The sequence below is a fragment of the Carcharhinus amblyrhynchos genome, chromosome 9 (assembly GCF_965287045.1).
Source record: "Carcharhinus amblyrhynchos chromosome 9, sCarAmb.v2.hapA, whole genome shotgun sequence".
In the NCBI taxonomy this organism is placed as follows: Eukaryota; Metazoa; Chordata; class Chondrichthyes; order Carcharhiniformes; family Carcharhinidae; genus Carcharhinus; species Carcharhinus amblyrhynchos.
The window spans coordinates 63991313-64009561 of NC_137332.1; the positions used below are offsets into that span (position 1 = coordinate 63991313).

General features: G+C 38.3%; 1 protein-coding gene across 4 annotated transcripts in view; it reads right to left on the reverse strand.

The window, feature by feature from the left end:
- Nucleotides 1-18249, reverse strand: part of nek7 (NIMA-related kinase 7) — a 180793-nt gene that overhangs the window by 138586 nt on the left and 23958 nt on the right. The gene's annotated exons all lie outside the window — the stretch shown is intronic.

Here is an 18249-nt window from a genome sequence, read left to right on the forward strand (position 1 = left end):
ATCAAAATGAAAAGGAAATATAGTGACAGTAGATAATATATACTTGAACATGTAAAAATTGCTTTTGCATTTCTAAATAAATTAAAATGTTGGAAATCGAATAAAAACAAAAATGCTAGAAGTCTCATGTTATATTGTAAACATTTCAGGAGATACAGCAAGATAGAACAAAAATCTTAACTCCATGATCATGGAGGAATTCCTATTCAAGAGCGATCAAGTCACGAGCAAGTTATAAAACTGTCTCTCGACCCAATTTACAAGCTATTTTAAAAACATTCTTACATGTCTATTCCTAACAATTTAAATGCTGGAAGTGCTTGTCAACTAGATGTCAGTTTCTTACTAGGGGGCAGCTGTTGACTTTTAGAGTAAACACACAGTATTGACTATGTAACAAGCATTTATGGTATTTGAATGATAAGATCAAAGTCTATTTATAATCATAATCTGCAAATATAAATGAAGCTTAATTAAAATACTGCAGAACACATACATCTACCATTTAGCACAACAAATGTACCCTTTAAATTTCAAGATCGGAATTAATGTGTTAATAATGGGTAATATTTTCAAATTAAACAAAGATGTAAATACTAACAACTTCTAACGAGAATGCTAATTTTGCCCTGATGGCCCTCCACATGCTATTATATTCCAGTCATGGATTTGGAAATCTTGAAAATGTGGAAACATTAGTGTCACTCATGTTTCATCTCTTCAGTAGTTCACTTAATTACAAAAACAACAAAAAAGGAAGCTGACAATGCACAACATCCATCAGCATCAAAGGGACATCAGTCACTTTCAAAACCTATGGCTGAAGTTTTATTCTCTGAATATGAACAATTACTTCTTTCTTAATATTTGTCAAGAAGCTGAGTGTAAAATTTCCAAAGTGCTTTCTTGTTGTTATTTGAACGTACGATTTTATTTATTTATTTATAGGAACCTCAGTTTACATGTAAATTGTTTCAAAATATGACAATTGGTTTCTTTAAAATTTGTACCTTCCATGTCAGGAAGTCACAGAAATCTTTTGGATGGGGCCTCTGCACTACTCAATATTACTTGCCTCCAATACTTGGATAATAAATTTGTTTCAATTAAAAGTGTATGAACTGAACAACAGTTTTGCACAATAAAAATATTCTTAAATCAGGAACGGTGCTGCAAGGACACATTCATTGAAACCTGATAGCAACTATTTGTTACGCAATGTCATTCTAAGCACATTTGCCAAGAACTAGGTGCAAGTCACTGATAGATCCAAGGGAAAATTTTAAAAGGCAACAAGAAATAACCTAAGCTACTGTCTCAAATTCTGACTTATTTGACACTGTGTCACTTGTGTTCAGGCAATAAGTGTATAATCATTACTCAAACTCAATTCCACTTAGGACCTTAGTCATGTTTTCCCTTTCTCAGGGTCACAAAGCCAATGAGCAGTGTAGACAGGACAAGGCCTTCACTCATCTCCTTGCTTGCTCAAAAAACCAACTGAAAGTCCTTACAAAAGAGATATACTAGATCCAAGCTGATAATTAGCATTACACTTGATCTCAGCCAAAGTTTAAGGCTAAGACCAGATTTTACACTTGGCAATTTTCCATATGGTCCAAGATAGATCACTATCATCTGCGGTTAATTGTCTAACATTAATACATTTATTTCAACCAACTGCTTCATCTTCCTATCACAGTTCAATCCACCACTACCCTGAGTGTCTTTCACATTACTTCCCATCCTGCTCCCTTGCTGACAATGCTACTTGGTTTTGACAGTAAGAAAATGTCTTAATCACCTTTCAGACTGCAGCATCATTGCACAGGTAACAGGTATCCTTCCTCTGCACAAGATTAAAACATAGATTCATTTTGCCACTTATTACCTCCAGTTATTTGAATACAGCAAACAAAGAGTCAACTGAATAAATTGACCACTTTTGAAGGAATCAACCTAATTTTCAAAGTACCATTCCCAAGCCTAATACATGCTAAGTTTAAAGAATCACCCGTCACATTTATCATCCAGACATTAATTCCACTTGTTACACTCACTGCAGTTGTGTGCCCTGGCTCCCCTCTCATCACCTCAGGCCTAAACTGCCACAGAAAAATCATGGCTCAATTTAAGGTCTCACCTTGGCCTCACTCCTGTTCCTCTGGCACTCTCACTTCTACTATTCAACTCATTTAAAATTATTACATTTCTAACATCTGCAAATATTTTGTGTATGTTGTTCAATTTGTATCAAAATCGGTGTAAATAATGCACTGGCAGGGATTGAACCTGCAATGTGTCAAAAATTGAAACATAACTTTCAATTAGAAACAAATTGAACTAAAATAAGAAATTGAACATACTAAATTTCAAGTAAAATCAGTAATACATGTTCAAATGACATTATCTGGTTTTGGAAACAGGAACTTTATGTTGACAGTATTAATATTGTGCACAGCAATTAAACATTTTTTGAAACTTCCGAAGTTTTACTGCTTAGTTTTGGAAGATTTCTAAATGCCTATGCTACAACGCAACTCCATGGTTCAAACTTACTGGAGTAATAATCTAACAGAAACAAAATCTGTGCATGGGAGCCTCTATGAAACATCCATTTCCACAAGTGTTCTACTTTAGTGTTCTGCCCAGAATGCTGAACACTGCATTTCTGACAAATGACCTGAGTCACGCCTTGATAGTTAATCTGTTAACTCTCAGAATTGAATTGAAACAGATCGAGTTACATTGTGTTCCATCAACAGTATTAGCACACACCCCCACAACAGGTACTGTACAGCCAAACTGGGCAAGACTGATGACATTTTCACGAAACAAAGATTGTTTTGAAAGAACTTCAGATTGCAATGTGCATCAAACATTTACTGTTACAGCGTAGCAATTGCAGACTTTATCTGCCCAAAGGTCAATATTCCTCCTCCATCAAAATCAGACTTTGCAACACAAATTCCATCCAATATTTTGCAGTCTGCAATGCAGCATTGCTGGGTCCAGGCCTGACAAGCTATTGTTCATTTCCCTCCATCGCGTCTGTATGATAAACTGAGCCCATTCCATGCACGAAAGGATAATTAATGGACCATTATTACTTTGTCAATCTCATCAAAGGTTATATTTGTCTCCTCAAACAAAACAAAATTCCAAGTCAAATGGTATAATTAAATACAGAGAATGGCAAGATAAAACAATTCCAGAAACATTTGATATGACCTGTGTTACTAGACTGAGAAAGTGGGTGGAAGAAAGCAGCAGTTAATTGCCATTTTTTGCGCAATTTTAAACTTAAATTGGGATGTAATGAATCTTTCCAAACTCTCCTAAAAAAATAACCAACTCATGTTACTGCAAACATGATTGAGGAACACTTTCAGCTGTTTCATTTCAGCATGTTTCTCATGCCAAATACAAATCCTTGGTGAGAGATGTCCTTTAAAGGGACATTCTCAGCAAGCATGCCTGATTCACATGGTAAAAATTCTTGCATATAAACAGAGGCCACTTTCAGTGCATCTAAACAGTGGCACCATGCAAACTTGTCTTCACTCATAATTGATGTGCTTTAAGGATTTTTCAAATTGTTCAGAATAGTTACTGTCAAAATTTTGGCACATTCATTTTTACATCATTGATAACAATAATTGGCTTGTTAATTTACAGGCAATTTCTGTCTATCACAACAGAAATGGATAACAATTCAGAATGCATCTTTCATCACATCATTACAAAGAGTTTTGAACTGCAGCTGTCACACTCACAGCAGGCCTAGGATCTCAGGCTCGGACAAGGTATGCATAGTGTAAGGCTGACTGCAATACTGCAGTGATAACACTGAACAAAAGTTTCTGTTTGCATGAGGCAGGACGTTGAAAGTATGCATGAGAAATTCAAAGTCAGTTTAGTTTTGCAGCATGTTTGGCAAAAACCATAAAACAGAAAAACTAAAGCTCAACTAGCAGGACTTGATAACTAAATCACTTCGGCCTGGTAAAATGCATTCTCTTCACATGAGCTACAAATTAAAGCCTAAGAAATAGGAACGGGAGCAGGCAATTCAGCACTTTGAGCTTCTCCACCATTTAATAAGATCATAGCTGATCAAACAGTCTCAAAGTCCACTTTCTTGCCTTATCTGCATACAACCCTTAATTCCCCTACTGATTACAAACTAATCAATCTCAGTCTAGAAAATATTCAAAGACTCAACCTCCATAGCTTCCTGGGGTAAAGAGTGCCAAAAATTCACCACTAAGAAACTCTTCCTCAAATCTGTCTTAAAAAGACAACCCCCTTATTCTGAGACTATGCCATCTGGCCTACACTCTCTAATGATTGGAAACATTATCAAAACATTTACTCTGTCTACCCCCCAGGAATCTTGCGTTTCAACCAAATCACTTTTCATTCTCCTGAACGCCAAGAAGTACAGACCCAAACTGTTTAATCTTTCAGTATTGCGGCAGTCCGTCTACATCCGGGGACATCCTAATAAACCTCTTGCATACTACCTTCATCAATAACATATCTTCCTTAAGTAAGCGAGGCCATTCTAAATGTGGCTCACCAGTCCAGTGTACAGCTGCAGCAACAGTTCTTTACTCCTATACTCCAATCCTCTTTAAATAAAAGCCAACATTCCATCTGCCTTCCCTATTACCTTCTGCAACTTTACGCGAGCTATCTGGGTTTCATAAACAAGGACCCCAAAGTTCCCTTGTGCTACAACTTTCTGCAGTCTCTCTCTATTTCAATAATAATCCTTCTCATTCTTTGTTCCAACATGAACAATCTCATTTCCCCACATTGAATTCTGTGCATCTATTTTCTGCCCATTCGCTTGTTAATATCTCTCTGCAAACTGTTTATATTCTTCTTACAACCTACCCTTCCAGCTTTCTTTCATCCACAAATTTGGCCACAGTGCACTCTGTTCCATCCTACAAATCTTTAATATATAATGAAGATCTTTTTATCACAAGCACAAAAATGCAATAAAATTTTAAAGAACATGTAATTATTAATGATGCATTACCACAAGTTGCAAGAACACAGCTTTATTTTTTTGGAAACTACTCCTCCAAACACATGGCCGTATCAAATGCATAAGGCTACACATACTATGGGGCACAATTTCTGGTTTCTAAAATTTTCAGATTGTTTGGGTGCAACTTCTAGAGTAAAATCAACAATAACTTACATTTATGGAGCATCTTTATTGTGGAAAACCATCCAAAACCACTTGGGAGGCTTGATCAGATAAAAGTGGCTGACCCAAAGTGAAGACACTACCAAAGGGTAAGAAAAATGTTGTTAAATAGATGAGTCTTGTGGAAGGTCTTGAAGGAAAGAGATGATCAAGCCAAATGAGTTTATGAAGGACTTTCCAATTGTGTTCTAAGTAACTGAAGACCTGGCCAACATAGATGGGGCTAAGGGAGAGATGAGACACAAACAGGAGTTTCAGGGGTTTGGTTCAGCTGGAGAAGGTTACAGAAATAAGCAGGAGTTAAGACAAAAAGTTGAAATATTCTTGTCTTTATTCATAAATCTTGGGACAGTTACATCTCCCAAAGGCCATCACATCTCAAGTTATTGGAAAGCAATGATACCAAACCACTTAAGACATCTATGTTTGTTTCCGAGTTGTGCATTTCCATGTCACTTATGCAAGCACTCCTTCAACTGCCAAGGCTATTGTGATGTTGGTATCAGTTTGCGCCTCAAGTGAAGACTAACAGAATGGAGAAAAGCCCCCTAATTGAACTAAGTTCATGAAAAAACATCCTCAGACATGAACAGTTCATATGGCAGGCTACATGAATCAAATGGCAGGGAGGTGAAGGCATGAGTTAAAAGAAGAACCAAGTTTAGAGCATTACGTAAGCTGGAGTATTAAGCCAGTGCTTGCTTCATTTAACTTCTCTTTACATACACAATTTTTGTTTTTGCTTTAGAAAGTTGAAACTTTTAAATGTAGTTCGGCAAGTTAAAATTGCTAAGTGTTTGAATATCTTCACATGTTAATGGCCCCCAACAGGATAATAACTGTAAACTGAGTACTTTTGATGAGTCATGAACGGACAGAGATTGTTCCCAATTCCAAAAGGATCAAAAAATCAGAGGATAAGGATTTAAGATTCTTAAGAATCAAAGGATGAAAATATTTTTTAGGGTTCGGATCAGAAATGCACTGCCTGAGAGGACAGTGGATGCAAATTCAATTGTGGCTTTCAAAACAAAATTTGATAAGCATCTGAAGAAAAAAATGATGGGGCTACAGGGAGGGAGCAGTTAAGTGGAACTAGCTAAACAGCTCTTGTACAGAAACAGCTTATTGGACTGAGTGGCCAACTGCTGTGTTGATCATTCTGGGATTCATGACTGAAAAAAAATCAATTCTTGGATGGGTAACTATCAAACTACACAGAGCAGCATCATAAGATGCAGAGTGAGCAAAGAAAAACAGGAACAGTGTTGGAAAACTCAGCAGGTCTGGCAGCATCTGTAAGGAGAGGAAGCAGAGTTAACACTAAGTCTTTGGCTCTTGGTTGGAGTTGAAGGGAGGAAGAAAGTATTAGAGCTGAAAGAGATTGCAACAAAAAGTTTCAAATTTAAAAGACAGATAGTTTCTGTGCATGTGTGGGGTGGCAGTGTGCTGTGCAGTGAAGCAATCAAGCCATGGGATATTTTTAAAAAGGGGTTTTAGAGGTAGGAGAAAGATCATAATCTAAAGCTGCTGAACTCCACTTTCAACCCTGAGGGCTGCAATGTGCCCAACCAAAAGATGAGATGCTGTGCCATGAACTTGTGCCAGGCTTCACTGCAGGATTGCAACAAGCCAAGGGCAGACGTGTTGTGAGAGCAAGGTGCTGAGTTAAAATGGCAAGTACAAAAAGGTTAGTGTCATGCTTGCAGACTGAGCCAAAGTATTCCAAAGAATGGGAGACAAGGCATGCTGCACTGTCCAGCAGCTAACAGGTAATGTGTGATCCACTCGGAACTGCAAATTACAGCCAAGACATTAATGTGTTGATCTCTTCAGCGTGCCAATAAAAGCTTTGCTGCAACCAATTGGTATCAAGCTTGAATCCGTTGCAATTCTGACATTAGAAACATCAGGCTTCCTTACTAGATGTGGACCATTCTGCATTGGAAGATGTTCAACCATTCAACAAGATCATGGCTGATGTGAATCTTCACATCAGCCACATGCTTTGGCTCTATGAACTTTTACGTTTAGCTAGCAAAAAGCTATGCATGGCAGGTTTAAAATTATTTCAGCTAGCATCTACTGATTTGTGGTTGGGTTCTACTCTTCTACTACACTGAGTCTTGGGGCATTTCCCAGCTTCTCTCCTGAATGGCCTGGGTTGGATTGGAAGTTGTCAAGACACTCCACCAGCAATAAAAACGTTCCTCTGTCAAATCTATCGATTTCAATCAAACTTATAAAAGCTTGAATTAAGCCACCCCTTGATGTTCTGTATTTCAGCAAACACATAACTAACTTATGTCATCTCTCCTCAGAAACTAACCCTTACAGCCCTAGTAACTTTCTGGTAAATATATACTGCATTGTTTCCAAGGCCAATATATCCAATGCCTAGTGCCCTGAACTGTACACACATGTATTTTTAACATATGTAGGCTTTGCAAAGTTGCAAGCATGACTTCCTTATGTAGACATTCTAATACTCTACTTAAAAAAGCTAACATTCCATCAGCCTTTTTTGATTTATTTTGTACCTGACTACAACAATTTAGCAAACCAGTGTACAGGGATCCCAGAATTCTTCAAATGTCTATTATTCCAAACTTTTCACTATTTATATAATAAATATTTGGGTTTATTCTTTCTGATGCACAGTAGATGATGTCACAATTAAGAGAGCTGAATTCCATCCGGTTTTGCCCATTTACCAAATGCATCAACGCCTTTTTGTAAATTTATGGTCCCGATTGCTGGATTGCCAATCATTGTATAAACATCAAACTTGAAAATGTAGCTATCCATCATGTTAAGTGAATAGTTTAGGTCCTGGCACAGACACTTGTACAACATTACAATTGTGTGCATATTCTGCAACCCAATCAATCGCCTAATCGGGTTGTTAATCTTCTTTTAAATTCCATGAGTTTTAATTTTATCTAAAAATCCTTTATAAGAAAAGAAATGAGAAGTAAGCCAACTTGCCCTTCAGGTGTGCTCTACCATTCAATAAGATCATGTTTGATCTCCTTCAACACTATTTTCCCACACTATCCCTCATCCCTTGATTTTTTTTTTAATATGCAGAAATCTAACAATCTCGGCCTTGGACACACTGAATGACAGAACCTCTGCAGCTCTCGGAGGCAGAAAATGTCAAAGATTCACCAACCTCAGAAATTCCTCCTCATCTCAGTCCTAAATGGCCTGCCTTTGCTTGGAGAATGTGCCCACTGGTTAACAGACACACCAGTCAGTGGAAAATAACCTTTCTGCGTTACCCTGTTGTGCTGACCTCTTGCACTTCTAAGCTCCAGGGAATAAAGGCCTAGTCTTTTCAATGTTTTCTCACAGGAAGAAACATGTTATATTTATTATAATAGGTGGAACCTTACTGAATAACTGCTGGAAGTCTACATAAACTATATCTGTAGATATCCCCCTGTCAACATTCTCAAAAAGATTCATTAGGGTCAGGGGACATGGGTTACATTCAGAAGAAATACTGCAGAATGAAAATTTTCACTTCAGACATTCATTATCAGCTAGCACTCACAAATCAGTTGTTATGTAAGAAATGTGAACTTTTTCCATTTTATCCTCTACTGTTTTTTTTGACTTCATTTACAGGATTGGGCATCGCTGAATAAGTCAGCATTTATTGCCCATGCCCAATTTCCTTTGCGCAGGTGATGCCGAGCTGCTTTCTTTATCTGTTGCATCCCTGTGGGGCAGGTACACCCACAATGCTGTTCGGAAGGGATTTTCAGGATTTTGAGCCAGTGACAGTGAAAGAACTGTGATATAGTTCTAAGTCAGGATGGCGAGTAGCTTCTAGGGAAACTTCCTGCCAGTGGCATTCCATGCATCTGCTATCTTGTCCTTCTAGAAGTCAGTGGTCCTGGGTTTGGAAGGTGTCACTTAGGCAGCCTTGGGGGGTTCCTACAGTGCATCTTGCAGATAGCAGACATTGTTGAAACAATCTGTTGATATTGGAAGGAATGAATGTTTATGGATGGGTACCAATCAAGTGGCTTGTCCCCCATGGTGTTGAGCTTCTTGAATGTTGTTGGAATGACACTCATCCAAGCAAATGAGAAGTATTCCATCACACTCCTGACTTGTGCTTTGTAGAAGATGGACAGGCTTTGGGGAGTCAGAAGGTGAGTTACCCGCCAGAGAATTCCCAGCCTCTGACCTGCTTTTGTAGTCAGTATATATATATATATATGGCTCGTCCAATTCAGTTACTGGTCAATGGTAATCTTCAGGATGTTGATCGTGATGTTTCAGTGATGGTAATGCCACTGAATGTTATGGGGCGATGGCGAGATTCTCTCTTGTTGAAGGTGAATGTTACCTGCCACTTGTCAACCCCAGTCTAGATATTGTCCCGGCCACGATGGGGCAAAAAACAACGCTAGTCAAAATGAGCCATCGGTAACCAATAAGTCAGTGGGAAGCAAAAACTACCTGATCTAGGATTGACTGCCTTCATTTGCTAAGCAAGACTTGTATTACTTAAGAATTTATCCTGACACTACTGTATCCAATGCCTCCTTGTCCAAATGTTATTGTAGGTCTGTGAATCCTACACAAGTCTACTTCACCTCAAAATGTGCCTTAACCCGGAATGCAAGAGCCTCGAACGGCGTTTTTTTAAAAAACTGATGGTTTGCTGAACACAAATGAAAACCATCCATAAATGAAAGTAGATGTACGCATGACTACTTTCTCTATATTGATGTGGTTGGCAGATGCTTACCAGGGCTGCTTCCTATATTTTTTTCCCCCCAACAAAACATGAGGTGTATTATTGTTGTTGGCACTCAGCACTCTTCCAATGGAATGGTTTTGTTTCCCTCACATATCTGTTAACTTGCTGTCAAAATACTGGAAATTGGATGTTGCTGACAATATTTATTTACTTTCTTAAAGCTATAAAATGCATTTCAATCATTTTACATCATAGAATTAATGTTTGGATTTTAAAAATATTGTTGTCTAAACACTGAAAGGGGGAAGTCTGACCATTCCTGAACTCTAGACGGAGGAAGGATCAGTCAGGCTTCCCTCTCCTAAATCAAATTCATCTACTCTTGCTAGAAAACATACTTTTTTGACACGAATTGAGGAAAATATCAGGCTCAAATGTTTTATTGCCATGGTTTAATAGCTTGCTGTCACTCAGTGATAAATGGACATTTAGGTTTGATGTCACAATACAGTAAGCACCTCAGTGCGCTATATGTGGGATCATTACCTTCAAGAGAATGTTAAGTAAAGCGATAATAATTCAACAATAGTATATTAAACTAGGCAATGAGTTTTAACTCCACAAAATAGACAATATTGCATTCACAAGCACAACAAAATCCCACATGGAGCAAAGGCTTGTGAAAGACAGGCACACTGAATCACTGGTTATCACAGTTTGTAAAGGAAAGAAATAAAAATTGAGTACTTATGGTCAGCTACAATAACTGTTGACCGATGCTACTTCCTAACTTTTTAAAATCAGCTCAAGATTAGGAAATTCAAGAATCTGAATTTTATCATATCGTATTAAAACAATCACTTTAGACACTAGTCATTGAAACAAAACTTTATGAACAATTTAACCAAGGAACCAGAGTTCGATTCCAACCTTGGGTGACTGTGGAGTTTGCACGTTGTCTCCGTGGGTTTCTTCTGAGCGCTCCAGTTTCCTCCCACACTCCAAAGATGTGCAGGTTAGGTGGATCGGCCATGCTAAATTGCCCCTTAGCATCCAAAAGATATGAAGGCTATGTGGCTTAGCCATGATAAATGTGTGAGATTATGAGAGTAGGGTGGAGGGGAGAGCCTAAGTAAGATGCATTTTCAGAGAGTCGGGGTAGACTCAAAAGGCCGAACAGTCTCTTTATGCACTATGTGGATTCTACGATTCTGTGCGTCAATTTAGAAAAGACCACTTCCTCCATATGTGGAGACCCCCAAATGAATATATTTTCTGACGTATGAATGCAAGTCAAATAATTCACAGGAGTCTTCACATTTTCTATTCATGGTAACATTTTGGTAACATTTTGTTAACATTAGTCACTCTAGGAAAATATAAATTTATTTTCTTTGAGTCTGGAAAGCTTGAAGTCCCTGCCAACAACTGGTGTAGACATTTCCTGGAAACATGTAACGTCAATTCTAGAACATAATATGAAAATCTATTTTAAAAATTTGTACACTTTCATAACTGAGCAGATCTGTCAGAGAAAACAGCTTTATATACAAGTGTTAAGTCATATAATGCACAAAGTATTAAAAGGCCACGAATTTACAGTGACTAAGTAAAATTATGATTTTTTTTAAAAGATAGCGCTATTTAAAATTTGCACATTGTGTGTTGAATTCCATGATGTAATGGAATAACAATGGTTTTTAATTACTCTTCATTTACCTAATCTGTTAACTGTTAACTCTCAGCTATCTTAAGGTCAGGATACACAGCAACATGTATCTGTCATTCCATGGGTCTAGGGAAATAGTAGTATTTCAGGTCATGAATCTACAGTTTAACAAAACCAGCAGGGCACAGAGTGGAGCAGATAGAAAGAGGTTGTTTGGCTCACTTGCAACATAGACCTCGAGAGTCTTGCAGCAACTGTGGGAGAAAGTGGCAGATGACTGGAGGTGAGTGGGTGCAATAAGGAAGAAAGTAGAATGAAACTTCAGTAATTGAAATTTTGGTTGGTCATATACTGCACAAAGTTTTAAAATTTGAAAGGATGCATTGTTCTTGTTTTGCTTAAAAAGCTAAAACTTTGCTTTACATTTTTCCATACTTTAATAAATAAACTGTTCAATGTCTCAAAGATGCTTTTCTCAAGCAATAATTATTGCATTATTTGCAAGTGGAATGGGAAATGGACTGCAAACCACAAACATGCAATCATACTATTAATCCCAGAAAATTGGCCTGGATTATGTATTCAAGTACAAAATGACACTCGTAGGAACATAGGAATTAGGAGAGGCGGCGGCAAATTCAGCCCTTCAAACTTGTTCTGCCACTCAATCAGAATGGCTGATCCCTTGGTCTTAGATCCACCTCCCCACCTGTCCCCCGTAGCCCCTTAACCTTTTTTTTTAAAATTAGAAATATATCTTTAATAGGGAATTCTGAATAACCTGGGACTGAAAGACTAATTATAACAGTGTAGATTAATGTAGAGTGAAGTCACAAAGCACCTGAAATATATTTTACAAAGGTATTGCTTGCATAGAGACACATGTAAGCATTGTTTGAGAATTTAAATAAACATATTACATTCTGTATTAAAAATGTACACCTTGGCTAATGACATACTGCTCAAAGGCATGATGGGATGCAGTCAATTATAAAGTACCACATTCCTTGGAACAACGCAACTGTTGAGCAAGGGGGGGGAAACTCTCATTAGCATGAGCTCCAGGCAGTTCTAGTATTCCCAGGCAGTTTAACGAATTGGATATTGATTACACAAGGTAAGAGTGTCAGGAGATGTGAGAAACTCAAAGTCCACGTACTCATGTAGTCCTATGCTGTCAGAGAGTAAATGTTATTGGCCAAGGTAACTAACTTATACTAAAAATGATTGCTCACACCTGCCAGGTATGAGCCAAAGGGGTGGACAAATGACTTGAGTATTATACAATTGTAATGCTGAGTATGATACAATTTTAGAGTTGATTTGGACTACCCAAAATCTCTCCCACATGTGTGGACCGAGCTTAGGGAATAAAAGATTAAAAGATCAGTGTAGCTTAATTTAATCTGGGAAATAAGCAACATCTCTAACCACAGTATGGTCTCCTCAAGTCTGTGTTAGCTAAGAAAGCAAGCATAATAGATGGTTTCTGAAAAAAGCTCCAGCAATATCCATCTCCTTCTTGAAACCATTCAATGATTCAGACTCCACCGTGCAATGGGGCAGCAAGTTCCACAAATTATTCACCCTCTGTAGTGTTTTTCTCATCAGTTTCAAAATATCACCTCTTAACCTATACCCGAGACTCTTGTTTTAGTCTCCCCCTTAACAGGAAACATTTGGTCTACGTTTACTTATCAATCCCTTTAAAATTTTATATACCTCAATCAGACCCCCTCTCATCCTTCTAAACTTCACCGAGTATAAGCCTAAACTTTTTAATCTCTCCCCTTATTAACTCTTTAATCCCCAAAATCAGTCTAGTGAACCTCCTCTGAACTGCCTCCAATGCCACCATATCCTTCCTCAAATAAGGAAGCCAAAACTGGACACTATACTCGAGATGTGGTCTCACCAACACTGTACAGCATTGCAGCAACACCTCTCCTTTTAGACTCCAGTTCCCTTGCAATAAATGCCAATATCCCATTGTCTTTTTATTACATGCTGCATCTGCATATTGGCTTTTTGTGATTCATGATCAGACACCCAGAACCCTATGTCCAAACACATTTTGAATCAGCTTTCCATATAGATAATAATTTGCCTTTTTTTTCCGCACTCACCACTCATTTCACTCCCAACTGCCCACAGACTTGATGTGTGCTTTTTGCACCTCAATTTGCAGTAATTACAAATCCATTTCAGCATAGTGCTCTCTTCAAGGGATCGGAGACCAATGTTAGCAAGATAAGCAACATCATGAATGTTGAACGAACCAGACTGAAGAATTCTCACTGAGACATGCAGAGACTAACCAGAAAACGTCAACTAGAATAGCTGCTAAAATTAAAATCACAAAAAGCATAAATGAGTAAAACTAAGATACGAAGAAGAGATATAAATTTATTTAATATCTCAAGGAATGAAGTTCCACACACAGAAAAACAAATTTTCTGAGCCAGAATATTTGTTTGTCAGTAATTAAGGTTTCGTTTGTTGTAAAGAAAAGGCATATACAAGAACAGGACTATAAACGATTAAGACAGTTACGTATTAGAAATTACTAAACAGACCACACACAGTTCATGTAGAAGTTATCCTCTCTGATTCTTAGTATATTTACAAGATCTGAACTCTTTCATGACGTTCCTTTTCAATACAATCCTGTTGCTTTTTTAAAAAATACCCGTGCCACAGGCACCATTAACCCACAAATAAAAAGGATAATACTTCCACTCATCTCAATCTGCAACAGTTGTCAAATGTATACTTTTGAGATGAGTTAACATGTAGCATGTGCTACGAGTTAATGTAAGGTGCAGAAATCAACAAATGCTGGCCAGTCTGATGCTCAACAATAAAAATGCAGGACTTCAGTCTAATTTCAATCAATGTAGTTACTTAAATGGGATTTGAAGACTGAAAGGAAGTGACTCCTTTTAATTTAATCTCAACCCACAATACCTAGTTGTTCTTAAATTTGAAGCTGCAACTTCACAGCCAACACCAAAAAGAAACAAAATCTAGTGAACTGGTTTAATTTTACTACCGACTCTTGCTTCTCTCAATTAAAAACTATGATAAATTCATATTTTTGTATTCTGACTAGAAAAACTTGATGCTGACTTGGCCAACTGGATTGCAGACACATTTTTCTAATTTCAGTGATGTAATTGAAACCTCCTAGCACTTATGTAAAGCTCTGCCTCAACCGCAACATAAGAGAAATCACTTAGAGAAGAATGTCATCACAGAATCAGGAGTATAAAGATACATCAAATCAAATTAGAAGTGTGATTGCAGAGGCCCTGGAAATTCTAATGATTTGAAGCAACCAAGGAGAATAAAAATAATTCAGACCAAATGCAAAGTAAAGCAACACATGAAATCAGGACAATGCCAACAAAAACACTATTCTGACAATGCATGATACTAAGTAAGTTTGCAATTTCTTCAGACATAATACCAAAAAAAATCTTGAAATGTTGTACACATAGAAGCTTCTATGTATGTCCCACACATTTACATAAGCAGTTCTAAACTTACATCATGTTTTAACATGCTCAGCAGCAAGTGGCACATCAAACAAGATGTTGCAGCTTTTTCAGTGATTTCCACCCTCAACCCTGCCCTCCGTTCACCCAGTTAAATAGAAGTGTCAGTTAGAAAAATCAGTTTACTAAAATTCCAACACTTGGTATTTTTGCAAATATAACAATATTTCTCTTTTGTTCTGGAAATAAAACAACAGAATTTGAATAAAAGTATCATTCGTGGAAGGCCCCTCCTTTTTCACATATTTCCAAGCGTTAAGTCATGAGAAAATAATGAAATCACTTAAGAGTCCTATGCAAAATTGGCATGGATGTCCACTGAGCTGACACTGCATGTTGATGCTCTAGGTACTTCAGCAGACACACTCTCTGGCCTTCCTCGGGGCTTCTCAGACGTTGCGAGTTTGGCAATAGGTGGGCCTTGAAGCATGCCGACCTAGGTTTCAGTGTCTGCTTCCACATGAGTCAGTTGGCTGCAATGCTTTCCTGTGAGGAAGTGGCCTACAATGCAGAGATGTGTATGGTTCTTCTTTACAGTGCTTTTGCATCATGATGTCACTTGCCCTCAAAGTTCCACAGAGAAAGTTGCTTACAGTAGAGCCATTCCTATAACAGAGTGGCAAGAACATTCAGCTAGCATTGTGCAGAGAAGCACTAGTTGCCCACAAATAAGATATCCAGACTATGGCAAACAAATTCTCAAGTGCTGCCAAAAGTTTGGTCTCCAAATCAGTGTCTCCAAGGCCAAGGGGCAGCACAGTGGTTAGCACTACTGCCCTACAGCTCCAAGGACCTGGGTTCAGTTCCCAGTTTGAGTCATTGTCTGTGCGGAACCTGTCTGTTGCATGGGTTTCCTCAGTCTGAAAAATGTGCTGATTCAGTGAATTGGCCATGCTAAAGTCTTCCTCAGTGCACCTGAACAGGCGTTGGAGTGTGGCAACTAGGGGATTCTCACTGTCACTTCATTGCAGTGTTAGCGTAAGCCTACTTGTGGCAATAAATAAACTTAAACTCAAATTATTTGCTGGATGCGTACAGGGATATTTTCAATAATTTAATCCCTACAGAATACATAAGCAAGGTACAAGGTTTTTATGACCTTGAGACTGATTTCAGCAAGTTATGTCTGCTGGTTCATAATGTGCATCTGTTGCTGGTTTAAACTTATTAACTTTATTTATTAGTGTCACAAGTAACCTTACATGAACACTGCAACTAGGTTACTGTGAAAATCCCCCAGTCGCCATACATCTGCTGAGGGAGAATTTAGCATGGCCACTGTTTCTAACCAGCACATCTTTTGGAGTGTGGGAAGAAACTGGAGCACCCAAAGGAAACCCATGCAGACACAGGGAGAACATGCAAACTCCACACGGACAGTGACCCAAGTCCGGAATCAAACCTGGGCCCCTGGTTCTTTGTGGCAGCAGTGCGAACAACTGTGCCATTGTGCCACTCTTGTGCCTTTGATTGACTCCATTACCCTGTCTGAAAGTAGTATAGCATTAAAGTGAAGACTCAAATTGAAAGCGTTCACTGGTCCTCATTCCAATTAAGTCGAAAAGATATCCTGTGATTTCTTGGTTGCATTCAAACACAGGATTTCTTTGGAAAACTGACCTTTAAAAGTGTGACAGAAACAAATTTCACACATGTAGCTGCATATTTACTTAGACACCCAACATAAATGTTAACAACTGAAGATAGATACCTCAAATTTTTTTTCTGCATCTCAATCAGCACTCACCACTGGTCTTTTAACTGCAAACAGGTAACTTTGAAAAACAGATCAAAAGTGGCACCTAATAATCCAGAATTTTCCAGGCAAAATGCAGACTTAGAGGGGAGCCATGCCATTACAATTCCAGCTTTCCATAAGAGTACATAACCTATGTGCTCTTGAGCAGTTAAGCAAAGGATGTAGTCTTCAATACATTATCTCAAGTGTTGCCAACTACATTTATATCTACAAAGCATAAGGGCTAGGTTTAAAGATTTAAAGTACCAAAGATAAACATGGTTTTAAGAAGCAATACCCACTTTTTAATTAATTCATTTGTGATGTGGGCATCACTGGCTAGACCAGCACTTATTGCCCTTCAGAAGGTGGTGGTGAGCTTCCTTTTTGAACCGCTGCAGTCCTCGAGGTGTAGGTACTCAGTGCTGTTAGGGAGGGAGCTCTACAATTTTAATCCAGCGCCAGTGAAAGAAAGTTAGGGATGAGTAACTTGGATGGGAACCTCCAGGTGATTGTGTTCCTAGGGTTCTGTTCTTGGTAATGGTCACAGGTTTGGAAGGTGCTTCCTTAGAAACATTGCTGAGTTTCTGCAGTGCATCTTGTACATGGTATACACGGCTGCCACTGTTCATTGACAGTGGAAGAGTTAAATGTTTATGGAAGGAGTAGAAATCAGGAAGCTGCTTTGTCCTGGATGGCATCAAGCTTCTCAAGTATTACTGGAACTGCATTCATCCAGGGAAGTTGAGTATTCCATTACACTTCTGACTTGTGGATGGTGAACAGGCTTTGTGGAGTCAGGAGGCTAGTTATTCATCACTGTTAACCTCCTCTGGTAGGCACCTTATTTATCTAGCTAGTCCAGTTAAGCTTCTGATCAATGGTAACTCCCATTGATGTCGATATACATCTTACTGGTTTTCATTTATAACACAACTTTTCTCAATTGTTGCATCTGTTGACATTCTTGCAAACATTTGGAGGAAACATTTATCTGATAATACTAATGGAAATTGCAAATACAGCACAGTCTCCCAATGATAGTATATTTGTTGCAGGAAGATGCAGAGAGAACTATTCCTGCAGTAGTCAGAGATGTTTTTGGAGAAAAGACTATGCCTTGCAATCAGTTATTCATTGCATCCACATAGGCTTTGAAAGGACGTCACAGATGGACAAAATTGTGCAGCGCACAGTTCATACGTTCCTCAATACACTATTGCAGGAGATCAAACCATGCACCTGAACCACACCTTTGGTGCATTAAATTAGTCAAATAGGTTAATTTATATAGATGATCTGGAGGAGGGAACCGAGTGTAGGGTGTCGAAATTTGCTGAT